Source organism: Myotis daubentonii, chromosome 13, assembly GCF_963259705.1.
Source record: "Myotis daubentonii chromosome 13, mMyoDau2.1, whole genome shotgun sequence".
In the NCBI taxonomy this organism is placed as follows: domain Eukaryota; kingdom Metazoa; phylum Chordata; class Mammalia; order Chiroptera; family Vespertilionidae; genus Myotis; species Myotis daubentonii.
In genome coordinates, this window is record NC_081852.1 from 14595011 (window position 1) to 14611909 (window position 16899).

The following is a 16899-nucleotide window of genomic DNA, read 5'->3' on the forward strand; positions in this document are numbered from 1 at the left end:
TATAATGCTATATAAGTATTTGACATGTTTACTTCTGTTATTGTAAAAAGTTATTAAAAACAGAGAAATATATCTGTAAATTACTCATTAAAAAAAAATAATAACAACAGCATCTACCAGGAAGGTCCAGGTTACGTAGGGCTAGGAGCCTATACAATTTTAGGGACCCTCTTTAAGAAAATGAATACAGAACACTTTTTGGCCAATTTTACAAAAGCACATAATTTTATGAATTCCCTCCCAGGGCGGGGCCTTGGGAGGCCCACGGACAAGTGCTGTGAGAGGGGTCTGAAGCTGGAGCTTAACTTTCCTTCGCTTCACAGTAAGACCACCTACGGACTAGACTCCCGGGACAGAGGGGGGAAGCAAAGGCTCAGCCTGCGCCAGGCTGGGGCTCTTATCTGGGGAGGGACACACAATAGCAGTTACAGGAAAACCCACAAGGACCTCCGTTTCAGAGCCATTCCCAGGAAGAATGGAGATAAGGCTGACAATCAGGAAATGTGATCTCTGGAGCTGGGAGGGGGGGGGGGCGGGGGGGGCGGGGGGGAGGAGTGTCTAGAAAACCACTTCTCTGCTGCAAACCACGGCTCTGCGGAACACATCACCTATCAAATGAGTGGGCCTGTAGGAATCCGCGTTGTCAGCCCCGCTGCCCAGCACCTGGGCTCCGTGAAGGTTTTGTAATTCACAAACACTTATTTCTCTGTGGAAGGGGTGCTGCTGCAAAAGGGACTCTCTGACTTAATTTTGTTGTCATGGAAAAATGGGAGACCGGGCAGCGTGCTGTGGCTGTAGCAGCTGCCCGTCCCCACCTGGGCTGTGCCTGAAGGCACCGTAACCAATGGGACAGATGTCACCGGGCCCTGCCAGCTACATGCGTGAGCCATCTCCCCTCCAGATGACAGTCCTCCCTAGGTCCTCTCTCAGAATGAAATGGGGGGATAGGTGGTAGGCCAGGTTACGACTAAAGACCTGAAGGCAGCAGCGTTCCCTGGCCTCTACCAGGGAGGTCCTGACCCGCCCAGGGCTCGGGCCTGTTCAAACAGCTCTGGAAAACAGCAGTCCCTTCACACCCAACCTGGGAGAACCTCTCCACCTCCCAGTGGCTGCGCCACCCCGGCCTTGCCAGCAGCAGTAGGGACACTCTCCTTCAAACGGCACTTGCTGAGGGCTGCTCTCCTAATGGTGACAGGTCCCCAGGCAGCCTGGCCCGGCTGGAAGCTGAACAGAAACTCCCACCGGAGCCGACAGAACACACTGGAGAAGCTTCCTGCGGAGCTCAGGTACGGCTGACCCAGTGTCTGTAGGCGGGATCCTAAGCTCTCTTGGGCCGAGTGACTGCGCGCCATGGCCAGAAAATGGACGGTTCCCGGAGATGTAGGTGTGACAGCAAGAACCACAGGAAATGCGTGTCCATAGCTCAACCAAGCCGATTCCTCAGCACTTTGCATCTTCAGGACTTCAGCTCAGAGTCCCTCAACTTGCTCCGTCCTCCTGTCTCCTTTACACCTTTCTTAAGCCTGCGTCAATCCTGGTCTTCCTTTAGGCCAGAGAGAGCTCACTTCTTTCAGGAAGCCCACCCTGATAGCCCCTCCCACCATGATCCTTATCTGCACTTGGCCTAAAAGGTTTTCTATGTCCTCTAGTGTTCTAATAACAGTCCTGTTTTCCAGTACCTACAATAGGCACATATATTACTTTATTACACATTCCTCATTAATCTTCACAGTGTTCCTACAAGGCAGGTATTATCACCTCAAGGGAGCTCAGGTTCAGAGGTGATTCTTGACAAGCAAGGGTCAGACACCCAATTTGTGCCCCGGCGAGAGTTACTTTTTCTTCGGCCTCCCAATGAGATATAATGTCCAGGACAGGCCTTTCCTTCTCCTGCCACTGGCTGGCACAAGGCTGGGCACAGCGAGGCCGGACACATGCCAACAAAACACCAGTGGACCCTGACTCATCTCTTCCACACCCCGGGTGGCACCTGTTCTGAAGGCCTCTCTGGGCGGAGCTTCTGGTACGTAGGCTCCAGGAATTGTGGGGGCAGACGACACATCTAGGACACTTCTCTCTCCCTCCCATGCCAAGGCAGGCCCTCATGGGTGTATGAACATCCCTAACTCTGCTGAGAAGGGAGTAGGTGGCCCTGCTCGCTGTGCCCCAGTGCCCTGCCCGCGTTGGGCTCTGTCTCACCACTGGAGGTGTGGGGTCACGGGTGCCATTAAACCACAGAAACAAGCCAGGGATAGCCCCAGGGCAGCACTCCACCAACCCTGACGGTATTTCCCACGCAGTGAACAAAAAGCCCACAGAGGCGCTGTTAAGCATTCAGCTCCCCACCCACACGCCAGGAATTAAGAATAGCTGGAGCCTACGTCAATCATTAGCCAGGCAGTGCCTCAGACCTTGCCCTGTAAGGGCTGGCACCTGGGGCTGCCCAGCCGGGAGAAGGCTGGGCAAAGCTGGCTGGGAGAGTGGCAACGGGGCAGTGGCTAGGCCAGGGGTGGGCAAACTTTTTGACTCGAGGGCCACAATGGGTTCTTAAACTGGACCGGAGGGCCGGAACAAAAGCATGGATGGAGTGTTTGTGTGAACTAATATAAATTCAAAGTAAACATCATTACATAAAAGGGTACGGTCTTTTTTTTTTTTTAGTTTTATTCATTTCAAACGGGCCAGATCCGGCCCACAGGCCGTAGTTTGCCCACGGCTGGTCTAGGCTTAAACAAGGGGCTGCACTTGAGCAAGCAGGTTCTGAAAGATACCTCTTAGAAATACAACATCAATCACACAAGAATCCTACAACATCGGAGCTGGAAGGGGCTTCATGAAATCGTTTGGTTCAAATGGCTCCTTTTACTGAGGTGGGAGCCCAGGCCCAAAGTCTCAGGACTGGCTGGGGCAGGACAGACTCCAGAACCATGTTTCTCTACTTCCAAGCAGATGCACTGTGACCCAGGCTGGCTCCCCTCCACTCTGCACACTTCCTGGGCTCCATTCCACCTTCCTGGCTGGAGAATGGCCTTGGGAAATGTAAAGAAAGTGACTCTGCTGCCTCCCAGATAAATCCCACAGAACCGAGCCACACAGGAAGTGTCATCTGCTCCAGGGAAGTCTGTGACATCATTTCCCCCCAAGTTCACCTCCCTAAGACTTAGCAGCTGCCGACAGCAGGGTTGGCAGCCCCTGGGGTACCAGGAACTGCAGAAACCACGGGCCCCAGCTCAGTTCAGGGTTCAAATGGCCTCTGCCCCCAAGCTCTCCCAGAAACAGTCACCTATGTGTAATACCTGAAGCTGAGGGAGCTCGGGAGGCGGGAGAAGCACAGCAAGATACCCTGCCTCCCAAAGCTGGGCCTGGAGCCCCCAGCCCGTGCTGTGGGGCCTGTAAAAGCGGGAGGTGGCTGCAGGGGGCAGAAGGTGGGCCTGCCAGACCTGACTAGTGGGAATCAGCACATCAGCAGCTGCCGGTTTCTTCACCAGTCGCAGGACTGGAGGCCGCAGGGCTCGCACTGCCTGCTGGCTCACCACTGCCAGGAGACACCCACCATTCCCACTTCCTAAGCTGAAGAATAGTCTTAGCCGATGGCAACACTGACAAGCACAGTTGTCGCTTCGAATTAAGGACAGCAGTGGGTGGTGTTCCACAAACTTCTGATTGTCCCTTTAAACCATCTGTCCCCCCTTCCTTCTACACAGAACACTAGCTGTACTGGGGCACGTGGCAGCCCCCAATAAGGACTATGTATTGAAGTCTCACTGGCAGCCAGGCAGGCCTGTCAGGTAGATGTGAGGGCCAGCTGTCCTGGGCCAGGCAGTAAGGGAAGTGCTGAAAATGAGGAAGAGCAGGGCAACCCAACGTGTGGTCTCCAGACTGGCAGCATCAGCACAACTTGGGCACCTGTCAGAAAGGAAATTCTCAGGCCCCACCGCAGACCTCCCACCTCAGAACCTTTGGGAGTGGGGTCCAAGAATCTGTTTTAATAAATCTTCCAGGTTGTTCTCAAGTTTGAAAACCATAGCCCTACAGGATGCTGGGAGCAACTTTACATATGGAGTGTGGTGCCTGCACAACCTCACAGGACAGACACTAACCATCCAACTTCTGAAGAGAAAGAGATAAGCAACTCTCTTAATTCATAACCAAACCTGAATCCTAATACAGGCAGGTGGGGAAGAATGATGAGGAACTTAACCAAGATAGCAGCAATCAGGAAAGAAATAACATCCAAGTATAATAAATAATAAACAGAAAACAAGAAGCAAGGGATAAAATCAAGACTATCAGGTATGTGAACAATCTGAATTTTCTACCAAAGACACAGGCCACCACATTCAGTTTCTTGTTATCATCATTGTCTTCTGCGTTCCTTTCTCCCTCCCCTGCACCAGTCATGTGCTGGTTACAAGAGAAAACACTTTTTTAAAATAACATTCTGTCATCCTTTCTCCCTCCCCATCTGAGTCATGTGCTGATTACAAGAGAAACATTTTATTTGTTATTGAGAAAGAAAGGTTAAAAATTAAGGTTGACAGAGCCAGCACACCTAGAGGACAGCTCAGACCACATCGACGCACCACTACCCAACCACCTCCACAAGCAACACACTCAAGGGGCGGACTCAGTGAGCACCAGAGCCCAGCTGTCCGCCACAGTGGTCAGCCAGTCCTGGCAGCTGGTCACCCTGGGAGGAGATCCCTCCCAATGACAGGCCCACAGCAATCAAGGCTCAACTACGAGAAGAGGGTGCATGTACAGAGCCCACACAGGGGGCACACTCGAGTGCTCAGCATCAGTGGTTGGGGAGGCTGTGCCACTGGACCCTATAGAACACCGACTACATAAGGCTACTCAGCCAAGCCTGTGATATGTACCAGCTTTACCTAATACACAGAAACAAACACAGGGAGGCTGCCAAAATGAAGAGACAAAAAAGCATATTCCAAATGAAAGAACAGAAGAAAATTCCAGAAAAAGAACTAAACAACATAGAGACAATCATGTACTAGATGTAGAGTTCAAAACACTATTGTAAGGATGTTCAATGAACTTAGGGGAAGAGTAGATGAACTTAGTGAGAACTTCAACAAAGAGATAGAAAACATAAAAAAAAACAAAACAGTCAGAAATGGAGAATACATTAACTGAAATGAAGAATACATTAAAGGGAATTAACAGTGGAATAGATGAAGCAGAGGATCAAATCAGAGATTGGTAAGATAGGGAAGTAGGAAAAAAACAATCAGAACAACAAAAAGAGAAAAGAATCTACAAAAATGAGGACAGTGTAAGGAGTCTCTGGGACAAGTTCAAGCATGCCAACACTAGCATCATGGGGGTGTGAGAAAGACAAGAGAAAGCACAAGAAGTTGAAATCCCATTTGAAAAAATGACAGCAAACTTCCCTAATTCGGTGAAGGAAATAGACATACAAGTCCAGAATATGCAGATTCCCAAACAAGATGGACCCAAAGTGGCCCACACCAAGACACGTCGTAAAAAAAAAAAATGAAAAAGTTAAAGGTTAACGACAAAGAGAGAATCTTAAAAGCAGCAAGAGAAATGCAGTTAGTTACCTACAAGGGAGGTGCCCCTAAGACTGTCAGCTGATTTCTCAACAGTAACTTACAAGCCAGAAGAGACTGGCAAAAAATATTCCAAGTGATGAAAATCGAGGACCTACAACCAAGGTTAATCTACCCAGCAAAACTATCACTTAGAATTGAAGACCAGATAAAGAGCATCCCAGACAAGGAAAACCTAAAGGAATTCATCACCACCACCAAACCAGTATTAAATTTTAAAGGGTCTTCTTTAAGAAGAAGAAAAAAAGATAAAAAATGTGACCAACAAAATGGCAATAAATACAAATCTATCAACAATTGACTCTAAAAAAAAACCAAAAAAAAAACAACCAGTGAATAAGCAGAACAGAAACAGACTCATAGAAACAGAGAACATTTCGATGGTTGCCAAATGGGAGGGGGGTTGGGAAGATGGGTGAAAAAGGTGAAGGGATTAAGAAGTACAAATTTGGTTGCTACAGAATAGTCATGGGGCTGTCAAGTACAGCATAGGGAATACAGTTAGTAATCTATAATAATAAAAGTGTAATATGCTAATTAGACCAGAAGGATGAAGCTGGGGCTGCAAGGGAAGCCCGGGTCCTGGGTGCCAGAGGGAAGCGGTGCTGGCAGCCGGGGGAAGGAAGGACTACTCTTGCATGAATTTCATGCATCAGGCCTCTAGTATTGTAATAACTATGTACAGTGTCAGATGGGTGAGAGATTTATCAGGATGATCACTTAGTAAGTTATGTAATGTCTAATCACCAGGGTGTATACCTGAAACTAACATAATAATGTATGTCAACTATAATTGAAAAATAAAATTGCTTTAAAAATTTAATTTGAGCCCTAGCTGGTCTGGTTCAGTGGACAGAGTGTCAGCTGTGGATCAAAGGGTCCCGGGTTTGATTCCAGTCAAGGGCATGTACCTTGGTTGCAGGCTCCTCCCTGGTCAGGGGTCATGCAGAAGGCAACCAATCCATGTGTTTCTCTCACATCAATGTTTCTCTCTGTCTTTCCCTCTCTCTACCACTCTCCCTAAAAATCAATGAAAAAAATATCCTTGAGTGAGGACTAACCAAAAAAGAAAAAAAAATTAATTTGAATAAGAAAAAATATTAAAGGATGGGCAAAAACATATTAGATAAACAGAGAAAAACTAGAAGTGAAAATATTAGCATTCAAAATATGTTGAGGACTTTTCAATAATCCTGTCTCAGCAAGCTGAGGGTTTTTCCAGCCATTTGCCTTTATCTTGAAAAACAGAACTTGGAAAACCACTCCCTAGGAGTTCATGGCACAAGGCTTAGCTATTCCAGTCCCTTCAAATAGTGTATGTGACTTAACGCACACCACAGAAAAGAACATAAGACTTGGAGGCCCAAGTCTTCACATATGACATTTGGCCCTGGGTCCTTTTTGTGCACTAACTTTTTTGTCTTATTCCTTGGGGAACAGAGGAAGTCCATCTTGCTGCCACAAATGAGGAAGGATACACACAATTGCAATCAGAGCAATTGGACCATCTCCTTGAACCTAAAAAAAAAGCAGGTGGAACCACAAGGGAGAAGAGAGGACAAATCTCATTTTATCCATCCCTCCAAATCTGGTTTTGAGTGCGGGGGGGGGGGGGGGGGGGCTTATGATAATGGAGAGCTGAAAAGAAAGTGGGGGGACACCCGATTACTACCGACTCCACAGCCTGAATTGAAACTGAAGGGGCATGGATGACCCCCCTCTGCGCCAAGGCTGACACCTGCCTCTAAATTTCTGAGCCTCTCACTGTTTCATAAAATGCACTTATTTATTAACTTTAGGACTATATAAAAAGAGGGGTTCCTCTTTTTATGTAGATCCTTACCAATATATTCTCCTAAGCACAGATAATATGGAATTAATGGCCAAAGGTCAAAAGCATTAAATAAGCAACAAATGACACAGGGTGCAATGCACAAAGATAAGCTTGATAAAACTGTACATCAAACATGAAGGCTGAATTCACAAAGCTAGAACAAATACAAGCAGAGCTTGACTTAAAAAAGAGATCACAGTGAGACTTTTTGATATACTTCTCAGAATCAGAGAGATCAATAAGCAAGGATAGAGGACAAGCTCAAGTTAACAGAAAAATCTCAAGTGGTCTCCCACAGAGAATAGTCTTCTCTCATGTCCATGAACCTTTTAATATTAATCATGTAGTTGGCCACAAAGAAAATCTTAGTACAACCCGACAAAAGAGATTTTGCTGATCCTATTCACTAATCATCCTATATAAAAAAGGGTAATATGCAAATTGACCCCAATGGTGAACCGACCAGAACGACTGCTCGACCAGTCACTATGAGGCGCACTGACCACCTCTCGGTCCCTTCCCCCGGCCGTCAGGCTCCGGTCACCCGACAGCGAACGGGGAACAAGGGGTAAGTGGCAGCGGGGGACAGGGCCAGCTGCAGGCAGCTGGGGACAATGGCCTTGATCGCAGGCCAGGCCTAGGGACCACACCCACACATGAATTTCATGTGCTGGGCCTCTAGTAACCCAATAAATGTAGCAGTCAACAATAAAATATGAACATACCCCACCCCCTACAAAACTAGTCAGAAATTCAGAACCCCATCTTATAAATAATCCTTGGATCAAAACTTCTCTACACAATGACTAGAAAGCCATGGAAAGGTGAGCATTTCTTGCAAAAGCCCATTACCTAGAGCTGCATTCAAAAGAAAATGTGGAGCTTCATAAATTAAAAGACTAAAAATAAATGAACCAACTTATATAGTAAAAGTAGAGCAACAAAATATGCCCAACGTAAGGAGGAATGAAGAAAGATAAAGGTTGAACTTAATGACCAAACATAAAATAGAAAGGATACAAAAAATCCCGGGTGCCTGCCGGCAGCCAGAGGGAAGCCGGTGCCAGCAGCAGGGGGAAGGCAGGCCTACTCTTGCACAAATTTTATGCATGGGCCTCTAGTGTGTGTATATATATATTTAAGTTCTAGCATAGCCAGTTAGAATTCCATTCACAATATCTAGTAAAGACATACTGCAAGGTCTGTAATCTGTCCCTGACTCGGAAAAGTTAATATCATAAAAATGTCTACTCTTCCTTATAAATACTAAATACAGTCAATGACATTCCAATTAGCATCCTATAGGTTTTAAAAAGAGCCTCCTTGTATGCATATATGCACGCAGACAGTGGGGTGGAGGGGGCCTGGGGAGGGGGGCGGGGGTGGGCTGGAGGGGGCCAATGGGGGGAAAAGGGGACATATGTAATACTTTCAACAATAAAGAATTATTTTTTAAAAAAGAATTATTTCAATACCCATCAATAAGGGAAAAGCGTAGTAAATTATGGTACATCTGAACATCATATACAGACCTGCTACTGGCGTGGAAGAACAGTAACCTGAAGTCACTGGCCATGATAAATTAATCAAAAGCAGAAGCTAGAGTGCAGTATAAACATGAGTCCATTTGGTGAAACACGCAGTTTTACAGCTGCCTGTGTCTGTGACAGGGAGAGAGAGGGGACCCTTGACTGCAGGCCATCCACACTAACTTCTCAGGTGAAATGGGAGAACGGCCTGAGGAAACAAAAACAAGCACCCCTCAAGGTGTCCTCCAGCATCACCCAATCTTTCTCCTCCCCTTCAAAGCCCACATTCAAAGCTTGTCTATAGTTAGTAACCCCAGATCAGTGATGGCGAATCTATGACACACGTGTTAGAGGTGACACGCGAACTCATTTTTTTGGTTGATTTTTCTTTGTTAAATGGCATTTAAATATATAAAATAAATATCAAAAATATAAATCTTTTACTATGGTTAAATAGCAAAAAACTTCTATATGTGACACAGCACCAGAGTTAAGTTAGGGTTTTTCAAAATGCTGACATGCCGAGCTCAAAAGGTTCGCCATCACTGCCCCAGATCATCACCTCAGGCTACTCCCCACCCATTCATTCCCTAAGGCTTCTGCTACTATCATACCACAAAAACAGCTCCAGCTAAAGTGACCAGTCTCCTCCACATCACTTCCCACACCAGCCATGACCACTGCTGGAGGCTTCTGTGTGGGACACTGTCCGGGTTTTCTTTCCTGCTCTTGAACTGCTCTTTTTCTGGCTCCTTCACAGGCTCATCTTCCTTTACTCAGCTGTTCTAGGTTGAGTTCCTCAATCTCATCATGTCTTTGACATAAGTTACAACCTAGACCAGCCGTGGGCAAACTACGGCCGTGGGCCGGATCCAGCCAGTTTGAAAAGAATAAAACTAAAAAAAAAAAAAAAAGACCGGACCCTTTTATGTAATGATGTTTACTTTGAATTTATATTAGTTCACACAAACACTCCATCCATGCTTTTGTTCCGGCCCTCCGGTCCAGTTTAAGAACCCATTGTGGCCCTCGAGTCAAAAAGTTTGCCCACCCCTGACCTAGACAAAAATGTCCTTCTAGCCCAGACTCCTCCTGAGCCCCAGGCCCATCTGCCTACTTGGTATCTCAAACACATGTCCAAAACTGAATGCATGATCTTCCCCATTCTCCAGACTAGTTCCCATCCAGTGTCTTCTTATGTCTTATGTCTCAGGGGAATGCAGGGAACGACCCAGGCTGGGTGGGGCTGGCCTCTGCTTTGGTGCACACATCACGGGGCTAGGCAAACAGTGGGTACTCATAATAAGGAGTTCCACAGAAACACGCCTTGTCACCCACTTCCTAAAAATAGCCGTGACCTTTTAGGTGGACACATCAGGCTCACATCTAGGATCACCAGCACCGCCCCCCCCCCCCACACACACACACAAACACACCCTTTTCCCCAGGATGCCACTTCCCCAGGCTTAATCTGCCATATACTCCCTCCACCTCCCTGTTAACAGTCTCTGAATTCCTCTCTCCCCAACTCTGATTGCTTTCATCTTGTTAGGGGCAAAAAATAGAATAGTGGGAACTAGTTACGGTTATGGGAAATAGAATCATGCTCTGTTAACTCTGATTGCCTTGTTCTGGTTAAAGGACATTCTAACCTGGCTGGGAATTGTACGCCCAGGGACTTGGAGTCCACCTTGGACCTGGAAGTCAACCTTGGACTGGGGTCCATTCTCATTCAAGAACTGCCTATTATCATGGAAAGATTCATGACTGTTGCCCAAATAATGGAGTCCTTATTTCCCATTTTGCATACCCATTATTCCTTCTGCCTACTTCCCCAGGTAATCTTTGTCCTGCCCAATAGAAGCAGTTGGCTTATGGCGGGTGCAGAGCAGATTTTTGTGGATGACCTGCTGCCCTCCCATACTGCCAGCGTTACTGGAATAAACACTCATCTATGATTCAACCCTCTAGTGACAGGCAACCTTGTCCGGGTTCAATTCCTTCCCTTCTGTTCTGCTAAGGCAGTGGGACCTTCAGGAGCCCAAGCACCTGGCAGACCTGAGCGTGCCACTCCCAGCTTCAAGGTCCCTTGCAGTAACACACCCAAGGTATCACCACCCTTACCCGAGCTCAAACCCCTTTTGCAAACATCTCACTGGATTCTGCAAACAACCATTTGAGGCAGGAGTTTTACCATCCAGAACACTCAGAGTCTGTGTGGTTACATGGCTTGTGCCTGGTCATCTAACACGAATAAGCTCAGTCTCCTGACTCTGTGGTTGCCCTCACCCATTAAGCTCTCACATCAGTGTAGCATGGTCAGCTGTGATTCGGGTCACTGTTCTGGCTTTACTATTACGATCCTCACACCACGTGGCCTTTAATTTCAGGGTTAGGGTCAGTAGACTGAATGTATGGCTTCAGTAGTTACTGGATATGCCACTGCATTTCAGCAACTCCTTTTAAAAATGCAAATTCCCACCAAGGAAATTTCCATTCCTTCCTTTTACCTAAGAGATGTCCTATGCAGGCAGCATTCAAATTCCTGATGTTCCAGGGAAATGTGTTGTAAAGAAAAATTCAGAGAAACCTGAGTCTATTTGGCTATGACTGTGGCGCACACCCCCATACAGATTCTCCCCCAAGTGTCCCTGGGAACCAAGTGCCAGGAACTGCTTCAGGCTTACGGGGAGATGATGGCAGCTAAGAGGGAGGAAGGAGGGAGAGCTCTAGGAAGGCCCAAGGGCCTCTAAAGAGATGTCATTTCTACATTCACCTCCTTCCCACACTGGCTCTCTCTCTCTCTCTCTCTCTCCTGCAGTGAATTCTCAAGAAGAACCCACACTAACCTATTCTGGCTGTTTTCCCGCCTTCGTCCCGAACTACCCAGCCTCCTCCAAATCACGTGACCAAGGCACACTCCTCAATCTTGGCCTTCTAGGAACAGCAATCCAGGATGGGCCCTGTCTGTCATCCTTGCCCTGGCCACGTAAAGGAACTCAAAGGCCTTCCTACTTGGCCTCTCAGGCAGCTCCTACCGCCACCCCTCAGTCTGCACTCGTTTCCATCTCCAGGTCTAATGTTGTAACAGGGGAACCCTGCTTCCCTGGCCTGCCTCTTTCACTCAACTGACACCTACTGAGCACCCACATGAGGAAGGCCCGTCCTGGTGCGGTGAGGCTCAGCGATTTGTAAGAAACAGCCCTCAACCCCCAGAGACAGAGGTCAGGGCAGAGGTGAGACACGTGGCCATATAAATACTACGAAAGGCCACTATGAGAAGTGGGCCAGTGCCAAAGGAGTGGAGGCGAGCTCTGTGGACTCGCAGCATATCTTGTCCCTCCTCGGTGGGAGCAGGCACCCGGAGGGCTCCCAGGAGGGTGATGAGTAATGGGGCAGGAATGGGGGAAGGAGGGCATAACGGCAAGAGCTAAGACAGAGGGACAGGTCAGAAGAGCAGTTCAACTTGGCTGGACCTTCAACTGCATGACGGGAGCGATAGCTATTACTACTGTATTATCACTGACACAGGCAGACGATTACTTATGCGCAAGGCCCTGCTGTAAGCTTTATGTCCAATCTGAGTGACATCCACCTGGGACACACAGGGATGGTATAACAGTCACCACCTATTCAGGTCAGCGCCTGAGCTGTATGGTTGTTAAATATATTAATTCATTTAATCCTCACAGTCACCCTGCGGGGTAGGTATTGTTATCACCCCCATTATAAAGATGAGGAAAACAAGGTCTGAAGACTAGTTAAGAGACAAGATTACGGAGGGAGGGATGCAGGAGCCTGAGGGGAGGCACCAATGCCAGGGCAAGAAACTACCCTGGCACCTCACCTGACCACTCTAATCAGGGAGCACCTTACAGCACGGAAAGTGCCTGGAGGGAAGGGTACCCGTTAATCCTCCCGGAATTCCCAACAATTAGCTGAAGCAAGAAAGTAAGGAAGGAACTTAATGTGAGCCAGTTAGGGACTCAGCCTGGCCCTGCCTGCAAGCGTTGGCTCCTGTTGTGTGGGCAGGGCACAGGCTCACCCCTCACAGTGCCACCCCATGCCCAGGTCAGGGCAGGAGGGGACACAGTGAAGGGCCTGGAGAGAGAGCAGAGCGGCCAGCTACCTCCACACCCAGGCTCGGTCCTCAACAGCCCTCTCTACACAAAGCCACTGGTTAGATGGGCGGGGACAGAAATGGCCCAGGCGCACAGCTTCCTGCTCGAGCTGCTACCGCTGGCTCCCCGCCTGCCCTCCGCGTCCCTAGGTGAGGAACGCCATTCCCCACATCAGACGCCGTTTCCACCGTGTGAAGCCTTCAGGGGGCTGAGCTGAGGCCCCGGGAGCGATAGAAGTCCGAGAATCCCTCCCTGAAACTGTCGCCGAGGCTGGAGAGGGTGGACAGGCGGAGGAGGTGAACGCAGGTGAACACAGCACCGGGATGAGCCCCGCTCTTCCCAATGAAGTGCCTACAAATGAACTCCAGCAGCAGAAACTCCCAGGAATTCGCGTGCTCCCGGTTCCGGGAGAAAGTTCCTGAAGGCAGCCTCCCCCTCCAGCTCGCCCGGGGCAGCCTTTCCCGGAAGGGCGCACGCACACTCAGAACCAGCTGGGTCAGAGGGGACGGGCCGGCGGCCTCCCCACCCCGGCCCGTCGACCCGGGTCCAGGATCACCCGGTCCCGCGCCGGCCCAGGCCGTTCAGCCCCGACCCCGGCGGCGCAGCGCCGTCACGAGCCCGGGGCCTGGGGGCCACGGGGAGGAGAGTCCCCGCAGCTGACCGAGCGGAGGCAGCCAGTCCGGGACCAGCCGGACACCGCCCCCACCCCACGCGGTGTAACGAGGGTCCCCGCACGGCCGGCCGAGACCCTTACTCACCTGGCCACCGGCCACGGGGCGCGGAGCCGCGAGGGGTCAGGGGGGCGCGGCAGCAGCGGCGCTCTCGGCGGGCGTCCGGGCGCGGCGCCTGGGTCGCTGTGAGTTCGGTCCTCGGTCCGCTCCGGCTCTCGGGGTTCTCGCCCGGCGGGCACCGGAGCCGCAGGGCGGGGCGGAGGAGGGGCCAACTGAGCGGAAAACTCCGGGTCGCTGCGGTCCGCACCCCGAGGCGGGGCCGCTGGTTCAGGGGCGGGGCCAGGCTGAGGGGCGTGGTCTGTGCGCGGCCCCGCCCCCAGGCGTGAGCCATCGGGGCCCCCTGGGGGGGCGGGGCCTCCTGGAGCGGGAGGAAGGAAGGCGTGGCCTCCGGCTCCCGGGCGAGGGAGGACTCCGCCCAGGCGCGGAGGTCTGGGTGGCGGGGGGCTTCTCCAACCGAGCCGCGTCCTGCCCTGCGCCGCCCTCCGGGGGTGGGGATTCCCCAAATCCTCTCCAGGCCAGTGTGCCCTTGTTAGTGACTCTCTAGGTGACTGTCTACTGTGGTGAGGGCGCGCAGAGGTGCGGAAATGGAAGGGTGCGGGGAAACCTGACCGGCTACCTCCGCCCGGTGACCCGGCCCACCTAAGAAGGAATGGGGCTTCGCTCCGGCTGCCCCCTGGGAAGGCGAGAGCTAACGCCCAAGTCCGGGCCCTAACTTCCTCCCGCGGGGATCGCAGGGGGCGTTCAGGGGACGGGAGGCGCAGAATCGGATTTTCACCTGCAGGTCCTGCGTCGCCCCATCCCCCTAGGTGGGCGGGTAAATGGCCTGAGGTTCGCTCGGAAACAAAACTTACTGGCTACGAGAGTTACACACCTTCTGTAAAAGATGATGTGATTGTAGCTCTGAAGAAAGCTAACGGTGATGCCATTGTGAAATGCGAACCCCTTGCTCTGGCGCGCAGCATCTCCAGTTGCAGGATGCACAGATTGTGCCTTCCGGGCGGCAGGGTCTGGTTTCAGGACTCCGCGGCAGAACAGTGGGAAAGAGGAAAAAGACTGCCGGAGCACAGATGGCTTAGAAGTCCCATTAAGCCACAGGGAAAATAGATGGTGACAGAGGAATAGATCTACTTCCTATTAAAGATAGCAAATAGAAAAATGGAGGAAAAGAAGGAGAGAATTGAAAGGTTTACAACTGCCTACAACATACTTCAGAAAAAAATTTATATCCCAAAGAGGAAATCAATGAGAAAAATAATTCATATTCTTATTAGGGGCATAAATAGAATATTGGGGACTAGCATAGTTATAAGAAACTAGAGGCCCAGTGCACAAAAATTTGTGCACTCGGGGGGTCTCTCAGCCCAGCCTGCGCCCTCTCGCAGTCTGGGACCCCTCGGGGGATGACCACCTTCTGGCTTAGGCCCGCTACCTGGGGGATTGGGCCTAAGCTGGCAGTCAGACATCCTTAGCGCTGCTGAGGAGGCGGGAGAGGCTGCCACCACCACCGCTGAACTGGCAGCCATCAGCCTGGCTTGTGGCTGAGCAGAGCTCCCCCTGTGGGAGCACAATGACCACCAGGGCACAGCTCCTGCATTGAGTGTCTGCCCCCAGTGGTCAGTGTGTGTCATAGTGACCAGTCATTCCCAGTTGTTCTGCTGTTAGGGTCAATTTGCATATTATCCTTTTATTATATAGGATAGAGGCCTGGTGCATGGGTTGGGGGCCGGCTGGTTTGCCCTGAAGGGTGTCCTGGATCAGGGTGGGGCTCCCGCAGGGGTGACTGGCCAGCCTGGGTGAGGGGCTGACGGCCATTTTCAGACTGGCCAAACCCCCTTCAGGGTGGGGGGTCCCTGCTGGAGTGCCTGGCCAGCCTGGGTGAGTGGCTGATGACTGTTTGCAGGCTGGCCATGGACTTGGGCCGCGTCTCCTTCCAGCTGTTTGCAGACAAAGTTCCAAAGACAGCAGAAAACTTCGGTGCTCTGAACACTGGGGAAAAAGGATTTGGTTATAAAGGTTCCTGCTTTCACACAATTATTCTGGGATTTATGTGCCAGGGTGGAGACTTCACACGCCATCATGGCACAGGCGGCGAGTCCATCTAAGGCAGTGGTTCTCAACCTTCCTAATGCCGCGACCCTTTAATACAGTTCCTCATGTTGTGGTGACCCCCAACCATAAAATTATTTTCATTGCTACTTCATAACTGTAATTTTGCTATTGTTATGAATCGTAATGTAAATATTTGATATGCAGGATGTATTTTCATTGTTACAAATTGAACATAATTAAAGCATAGTGATTAATCACAAAAACAATATGTAATTATATATGTGTTTTCCAATGGTCTTAGGCAACCCCTGTAAAAGGGTCATTCGACCCCCAAAGGGGGCACAACCCACAGGTTGAGAACCGCTGATCTAAGGGGAGAAATTTGAGGATGGGAACTTTGTCCTGAAACATACAGGTCCTGGCATCTTGTCCATGGCCAATGCTGGACCTAACACAAACGGTCCCCAGTTCCTCATCCGCGCCACCAAGCCTGAGTGGTTGGATGGCAAGCATGTGGTCTTCGGCCAGGTGACAGAAGGCATGCATATTGTGACAGCCATGGAGCGCTTTGGGTCCAGGAATGGCAAGACCAGCAAGAAGATCACCGTTGCTGACTGTGCACAACTCTAATAAATTTGATGTGTTTTATCTTAACCACCAGACCATTCCTTTTGTAGCTCAGGGGAGCACCCCTTTACCCCGATTTGCTTGGAATGTTCTATAATCTTTGTGCTCTTGCCAGTTTATTGGTTTCCATAATTTCCTTACCCCTTCCCAGTCTAGCTGGATTGCAGAGTTAAGATTATGAAATAAAAACTAAACAGTAAAAAAAAAAAAAGAAATATTAAACATGCTCTATTAACCATGGTTGTTTTGTTCTGATGAAAGAACGCACATTCTAACCCAGCTGGGAGTTGTACGCCCCCCAGGACCTGGAAGTCAACCTTGGAATGCCGTCTATTAACCTATTATCATGGAAAGATTAACCACCCTATTGCTTAAACAATGGCCTCCCACCCACATTGCCTGTAACCTGTAACCATC

General features: G+C 49.9%; 1 protein-coding gene across 1 annotated transcript in view; it reads right to left on the minus strand.

The window, feature by feature from the left end:
• The window catches only part of ANXA11 (annexin A11), a 43364-nt gene extending 29349 nt beyond the window's left edge, over positions 1-14015 (minus strand). The window contains exon 1 of the mRNA XM_059662221.1: positions 13834-14015. The gene's annotated coding sequence lies outside the window, so the exon portion shown is untranslated. The remainder of the gene's footprint in view (positions 1-13833) is intronic.
• Positions 14016-16899: the final 2884 nt, after the last annotated feature.